Source organism: Mastigoproctus giganteus, chromosome 8 (genome assembly GCF_048544385.1).
Source record: "Mastigoproctus giganteus isolate SK-2022 chromosome 8, ASM4854438v1, whole genome shotgun sequence".
NCBI lineage: Eukaryota > Metazoa > Arthropoda > Arachnida > Uropygi > Thelyphonidae > Mastigoproctus > Mastigoproctus giganteus.
The window spans coordinates 5,209,389-5,217,042 of NC_143582.1; positions in this window are offsets into that span (position 1 = coordinate 5,209,389).

Here is a 7,654-nt window from a genome sequence, read left to right on the forward strand (position 1 = left end):
CCCGGTCGCTCTAAATGTTTGTCTAGTTCAGCCTTCAAATTATTTAAATTTTCAACTTGCACAACAACAGATGGAAGTCTGTTCCAGCAATCAACTACCCGCTGGCTAAAACAAACTTACTCTCATTTTTCTACAACTGTCTTTCCTCAATTTCAAGGTATACCTCTTCAGGTTCTTAATCTGAGCAAGAACTTGAACACCTCAATCATTGTGGTACCACACAATGAACTGTGTAGTACTACCCTTAAGGGGGTGGAGAATAGAAAGGACCTAGGGGTAATTGTTCAATCAGATATGAAGTTTACTGAGAAGTGCAGACGGACTGCAAGAGTAGCTCATGGTGTCTTGTCAATGATATAAAGGAATTCTAGCAGGGATAAGGCGGCGATTATCTCCTTGTATAAGGCAAAGGTTAGGCCACACTTTGAGTACTATATACAGGTCTGGAGGCTTCATTTTAGGAATGATATAGAGCTGCTGGAAAGAGTACAGAGAACTGCAATAAGATTAGCGAATGGAACAAAGTGTTGCTCTTATGAATAAATTCTTAAGTTTTGCAAATTACAGTGTCCATAGACTAGGCACTTGCGAGGTGATCTGATTGAGATGTATAAAGCCTTGAATGGTTTGAGCATGCTATGTGCTGATGGGATTCTTCCTCTTGCTCAGAATAATTGGCTGAGAGGGCATAAATTCAATTTGAGGAAAGGCAGTTGTATGATAAATGTGTGGAAGTTTGCCTTTGGCCAGCGGGTATTTGTTTGGTGGAACAGACTTCCATCCTTTGTTGTGGAAGTTGATAGCCTAAATAAATTTAAGGCCGAGCTGGATAGGTATTTGGAACGAATGGAGGGGTGAAGTGAAATGGGAGCGTGTTTTTTTTTTTTTTTTTTTGGCTGATGATGCATAAGCTTGCTTTCTTGCATCAGATACCACTGCTAATGCTAACTGGATTGATTCCATCCACCACAGGTGCCTTTTTTATGTTTAACTTCAACAATTTATCTTCTGCTTTCTCTCAGTTATTACAAAAAACCCTTAGCTCCTTGTTCGAGTTTAATTTACGTTTGGCATTCCCCTTCTTGAATAACTACTCATGTATGAATGTAAGTGCAAAATACCCATTCGGTTTATCAGCTACTTGAGCAATATCGGCAATGGTTGAATCATCTATGTTAAGTGGACCAATCTGATTCATATCCTTCCTTCTAGAAGTTTACATATATAAGGAACTCTTTGCTGTTTTTCTTTGCATCCTTTGCCAACGATTTCTCGTAATCTGCCTTTGCCTGCCTAACCTCCTTTGTGGCTTGATTACACACTAGCTTATATCTGTCGTAGAGTTCTTTGTCGCCTGATAATTTAGAGGCACCCCATGCATTTTTCTTCTTATCCACGAGCCTCATTAATTAATCTGACCTCGTTTAGGCCTGACCTTGACCAGTCTTTCTTAGTTGGTATGAAAAGCCTAGTAGCCTGCAAAATCAATTCCGTGAAGGCTACCCATTTAGAAGGGGGTGTCCTTCAGGGACTTACGAAAGCAAAAACCGTTCTCTTTACCCTTGATGGTAGTTAATTAAATCTCACATCGTTACATGATCACTGTCACCTAGTGGTTCCTTTATTTGCAAATTCTTAGTGCATGAATAATCACTGCTGATAATCAGATGAAGAGTATTACTCCCTCTGGTTGCCGATCGAACATGTTGCTGTAGAAAACAATCCTCCTATAAATCCATAAAAGTCTTGCTAGCATGGGATTGACCAACCCTCAAGTTCCTGTCAATATCTGGAAAGTAAAATCCCTCATTACAAGACATTCTGATTTTGTGCCCACTTTATTTCTCTGCTTCAACTGTTCGTTGTACTTATCAGAATCTTTAATCCTGTAACCCACTCCTACTCTCATTTTCTCTTTCCCAGGGTTAGGCCAAACTTTAGGAAGGATGTAGAACTGGAACAGATGCTGAGAAGGGCAGCCAGATTGATGAAGGGAACAAATATATTGTGCAAGAAGAATAGGATCATGCTATATCTGCCGGAAGCAAAAGTAGATGATGTAGAGCAGACATCTTTTAAGGGCACAAAAGGTGGTGTACATGTTGGCACTAATGATACTAAGAATAGATCTGAGAAGTACGGGGCAATATTACGAAAAGTGTTTGAATCAGGATTTAATTTGAAAGTATCTGCAATTCTGCCCAGACACCATAGGAAGGAGTACATGTTGAGATTCTTATCAATTTATCCCTGGAGAGAATGTGCAAAACTCAAGGAGTAGAATTATTCTGTATGGCCTGGGTTTAAATGGGAAGGAAGTAAATTTTTATGCTTTCCCCCCTCCCCCTTCATATTTTGGATATGCAGGTGTTTAGTCTGGTTTTGAATGATTTTATCTCTCGGAAATTTGAGTTTTTTCATCAACAAACTGGGGACCTACTGAAAAGTCTTCAGTCAGTTTTCCTGTTTAAAGCTTTATTACCTTAGCTGCCTTCTTACTTGTGTCAATAAAATACTTTGGTCACCTGCCAAAGTTTCAAATTTATCAGAGTACAGAAACAATTTTTTTTTCACACTATAAACAAAAATATGATCTTTACTGTTATGCAAGTATTCTATTAAAAGCGGCATGCAGTCCAATTACAGCAATGGGTTGAGATTAGTTCAGAATATGCTTAAGAATATTGTATCTTAGTCAGTGTCGTTCCTAGGGTATGTGGTGCCCAGGTGCCAATTGAAATTTGGCGCTCCCCCTTAAAATTTTCTTCATATGTGTATGTATGTAAGTTACAAGTTTTCAGGCACCCCTTGAACGTTGCCACCCAGGTGCAGTGCACTCCTTGCACCATCGGGACAGCCTGATCTTAGTGTAGTATTAGTAGCGGCATATGATGCAAAAAAGAAACCTTAGCAGAAACAACTTTAACCCCATCAGCCAAATCAAAAAAGAAAACGTTCCGTATTATCTGTCCATCACCTACAAGAGTTTGGTTCTTTTTCGAGTTTATTCAAACTACTGATGCTCATAACTACGGACGGAAGTTTCTTCCAAAATTGAATTTTCTGCTGGCTGAAGGGAAATTTCCACACATAAGCTGCAACCATCCTTCTTCACTTTGAATTTACCTCCTCATGTGCACACAGTCTTAGTAAAAGGAAGAATTCTATCAGCATTGAGCTTGCTCACTCCATTCAAAGCCTTAAACACCTCAATCAGATCAAATCAAAGATGTCTAGTTTGAAGACGTTGCAAGTGGCGGAACTAGTGACTTAATATGAGCACCCTTTTCATTCCCTCACCCGTCGTTGATCTTCTGTGCACCCAATCCAACAGATCTACATCCTTCCTGAAATGAGGCATTCAGACCTGTATGCAGTATTCAAGGTACAGCTTAACCAATACGTTTTACAATGGAATAATCAACTCCATATTCCTGCTAGCAAAGTTCCTGTATATCGCTTAAAAAAACATGACATGTCTTGGCAGCTTGTCTGCATGTCTCAGAGAACTTCCTATGTTGCTGCACAATCACCACCAGGACTTTTTCATTCTCCACTGCCCTGTGTGGCAATACACAGATGGACCATCTGGGATTGTTGCTCCCCATATAAAGTGTCTTGCATTTGTCAATATTAAACTTCAGTTGTCACTTCGGAGCCCATTTGTCTTTTTCTAGTATTGTTGCAGTAGCATACCTTGATTATTGTTATTAACCACTCTTCCATTCTTTTTGTCACCTCAAATGTAGACATTAAGGTCGATATGCCCTTCATCAGTATCATTAATAAATATAGGAAACAACATTGGGAGCAATAAAAATTAAAGTTAGTCAACAAAGAGAATTGCCCAATGGTAACCACCTACTGTCTTCTCCCATGCAATCATTTCTTTATCCACACCAGTAACTTGCCCTTAATGCCACATTGCTCCATTTTGGACAGCACTCTTCCATGCGCAACATTTACCGAATGCCTTCCTGAAATCCAAGTATATGATGTAAAAATAATTTTTTTCATCCAGTTCCTTGGTCACTCCATCATAGTAACATATCATATTGGTTAGGCAAGAGTGCCTGTTAACAAATCCATGCTGTGATTGCAGTATAATTGCAAGCCTGTCCAAATGCCCCTGCATTAATTCTTTACTCATTAATTCAATTATTTTCCTTGAAAATAATTGAATTAATGATTCAATTATTGATTCGGTACTGATATCACCGTGTGATATCTTTGAGAATACATTCACACACCTCCAATCCAAAAGGACATTCCCTGAATCCAAAGATGCTCTAATAATTATGGCTAATGGTTTGCTTGTATCCTATATTTCCTCGCTTAATATACACTCAGTGATCACTCCATCGGTAATTGACTATGCCATGCAGCTAACATTACAAAAAAAAAAAAAAAAAAAAAATTCCTATGCTATAGCAGTGGAAATTTGCATGAGAATGTGAAAGCAAAAGTGATAATATAGCAGTTATAGGACATAGTAAAGATATCGCGGAGTTCTAAAGGGCTTGGTGGTGGATTTCGTGCACCAGGTGCTTCCATGTCGGAAACGTCATGTCTTGTCAGTTGCTCAAATTCCTCTATGGTTAAGGTGTATAATCAATGGTACTCAACGGGTCAAAGCACTTCCCGCAGATTGAACTAAATGATTATTCAATCTAGATTTTTGTGGCAAGTGAAAGGTGCAGTGAGTTGTTCTGGCTCTACAGCAGGTCACTTTGAGGTATTGACATCGCAATACAAAACGGGGAAGGCAAGAAAAAATTCCCAATTGACAATGCACCGCACATTCAGACGTATGAGGTTCCATAATAGACGACCGAATAGAGATCCTCTCCTCACCATTGAACATCGTCGACGGCGAATGCTGTGGTGTCAACAACACGCCGGTTGGGCGGGCACTGGAGGCCTGGAGATGAGTGTGATGGTTGGACGAGTCTAAATGCCTGGTGCAACATGCCGACGGATGCCTTCGTGTTTGTCACCAGCAACATGAGTCCATGGATCCATTGTGCAAGGTGCTCAATCTACCGGCAGATCGTGTTGGTTGCTTAATAAGGGACATTTTACCTGGCAAAAAGTAGTCCCACTGGTGCTCATGGACCAACGTTTCGCTGGTGAATTCTTGGACATGCGTTGTTCTTAGGTAGGGCGTCTCCTGGATGCTAGCTGAACCACTCATTGGTGTAGTCTGCCCGCAGTAAAACATGTGCACCTTGCCATCTTGTATTTTGCACCCAACAGATACGGGTTCTTCTAAGACAATAATGGCCTTCACGAGCAGTACAGTTGTTACGATCACCTTCCTCACTCCGTGTGGAAAAGACCTGATTTAGATTCCCGTCGATGACGGGAGAAATTTTTTTGAGACTTTTCGCAATGTGGTTGAGTTAGTTGGTTTCAGGCTACGTTAGCATGATTTTTTTTTTACCCAGAAATCCGAGTTTTTCGTCCAACAAACAGAAAATTGACCTCAGAACACAATTTACAGACAGTATGCACGAATCTACATAGCCTTAGTCGCTAATGGTCCTAAAACAAAATGACAACAACAAGTCGATAATGTTCCATGTCATTGTGCACTGTTCGACTGATCTACAATAAACTGGGCATCAACCTTGATAAGTTCTGTGAGGACAAGCTCTACAGAAAGGAATGCCTCAAAAACTGTTACCAACTACTGAACCTGTGACGACCACCTACATCTGGACTTTTTGCCTGCTGCATTTTTATTTTTATTTTTTTCTATTTATTTATTTTTATATATATTTTTAAATTCTGATGTCTATTGCTATAAACTTTGTTTTACACTGTATATATGGTTCCTTCACCTCAGTATGTAAATCTCTCACCCTCCTGGCACACTGACGCCCCAGGGTGGCCCACAGTTCCTTGTGGTTAATAAACGGATAATAATAATAATAATAATAATAATAATAATAATTCAACCGAACCCCTGTGGGACGTTTTGCAACCAGAAGTGAGACATACAGACTGACAAACATCATTTATTCCCAGGGATATACAGGGATATACATTTTAGAGATATACAATCTGCCTTGCAGGCAGATTGACTGTATATCCCTATAGATGTCTTCAGACGTTCATATGACTTCCATTGACTTCCATTTAGGTCTAAGCCTTGATAAGACTTCCATTGACTTCCATTTAGGTCGAAGCGAGGAGGGGTTATGCTGTTAGTTAAGAACACATAAAATCTAAGGACGTGCATGCAGTTGACACTGGTGGACAGGGAATGTTAGTCTGTTTGGTGTGACATAAACACTGGGAAAGGGAAAATGAGAGGAGTATGTTATAGGCGTAATGACGTTGATGAGTACAATGAACGGATGTGTAGAGAAATAGAATAGGCCAGTAAATCAGAATGTCTTATAAGGGGGGGGGGGGATTTTAACTTTCCAGATAATGACTGGAATTGTGGGTTGGTCACTCACACGCTAGCAAGCCTTTTGTGGATTGTTTTATACAGCAACATGTTCGAGGGGCAACCAGAGGGAGTAATACTCTTGATCTGATTATCAGCAGTGATGACGCATGCATTAGGAATTTGCAGATAAAGGAGCCACTAGTTGACAGTGATCATAGTGTACTGATGTGGGATTTACTTAAAGATGTAACTACGATCAAGACTAAAGGGAAGAATTTTTGTTTAAAGGTGACTACAGATGTCTCAGGCAGTTTTTAAATTCTATAGAGTGGGATCAACTAATGACGTTGCTAACGTTCAATTCTAAATGGGAAGCCTTCGGGGACTTAATCTTGGAGGCTGCTAGGCTTTTCTTTCCAACTAAGAAATACCGTTCAAGGTTCAGGCTTAAATGGATGTCAGATGAATTAATGAGGCTCGTGGCAGAGATGAAAAATGCATGGTATGCATATAAGCTGGTCTGTAATCAAATCACAAAGGAGGTTAGGCAGGCGAAGGCAGATTACGAGAAAGACAGATTTGGCAAAGGACGCAAAGAAAAACAGCAAATAGTTTATTTATGTAAACTCTAGATGGAAGGGGTGAATCAGATTGGTGCACTTAACATAGCTGGTTCGACTATTGATGATCCTGCTCAAGTAACTGATAAACTGAATGAGTATTTTGCATCTATATTCACACATGAGGAGTTATTCAAGGAAGGAAATGCTAGAAATTTATCAAACTCTAACAGGGAGCTAAGTGATTTTGTAATAACTCAGAGCCAAGTGGAGGAGAAATTGTTGAAGTTAAACATAAAAAAGGCACCGAGGGCAGATGGAATCTATTCAGTTATAATCAAGGAGGCAGCAAGGGAAGTAAGCAAACCATTAGCCGTAATTATGAGAGCATTCTCAGAGTCAGATGAGGTCTCTATGGACTGAAAATGTGCAAATGTATCCCCAATTCACAAAAGGGTTCAAAGGGTGACACAAATAATTATATCCCTGCTAGTTTAACTTCTGTTTCGGCGAAAAAAATATAGTCACTGGTTAAGAGGTGATATATAGGAATTATTCTAGCAGGGATAAGGAGGTGACTATCCCCTTGTGTCAGGCAATGGTCAGGTCACACCTTGAGTACCGTATAGAAGTCTGGAGGACTCATTTTAAGAAGGCTGTAGAGTTGCTGGAATGAGTACAGAGAAGGGGAAAC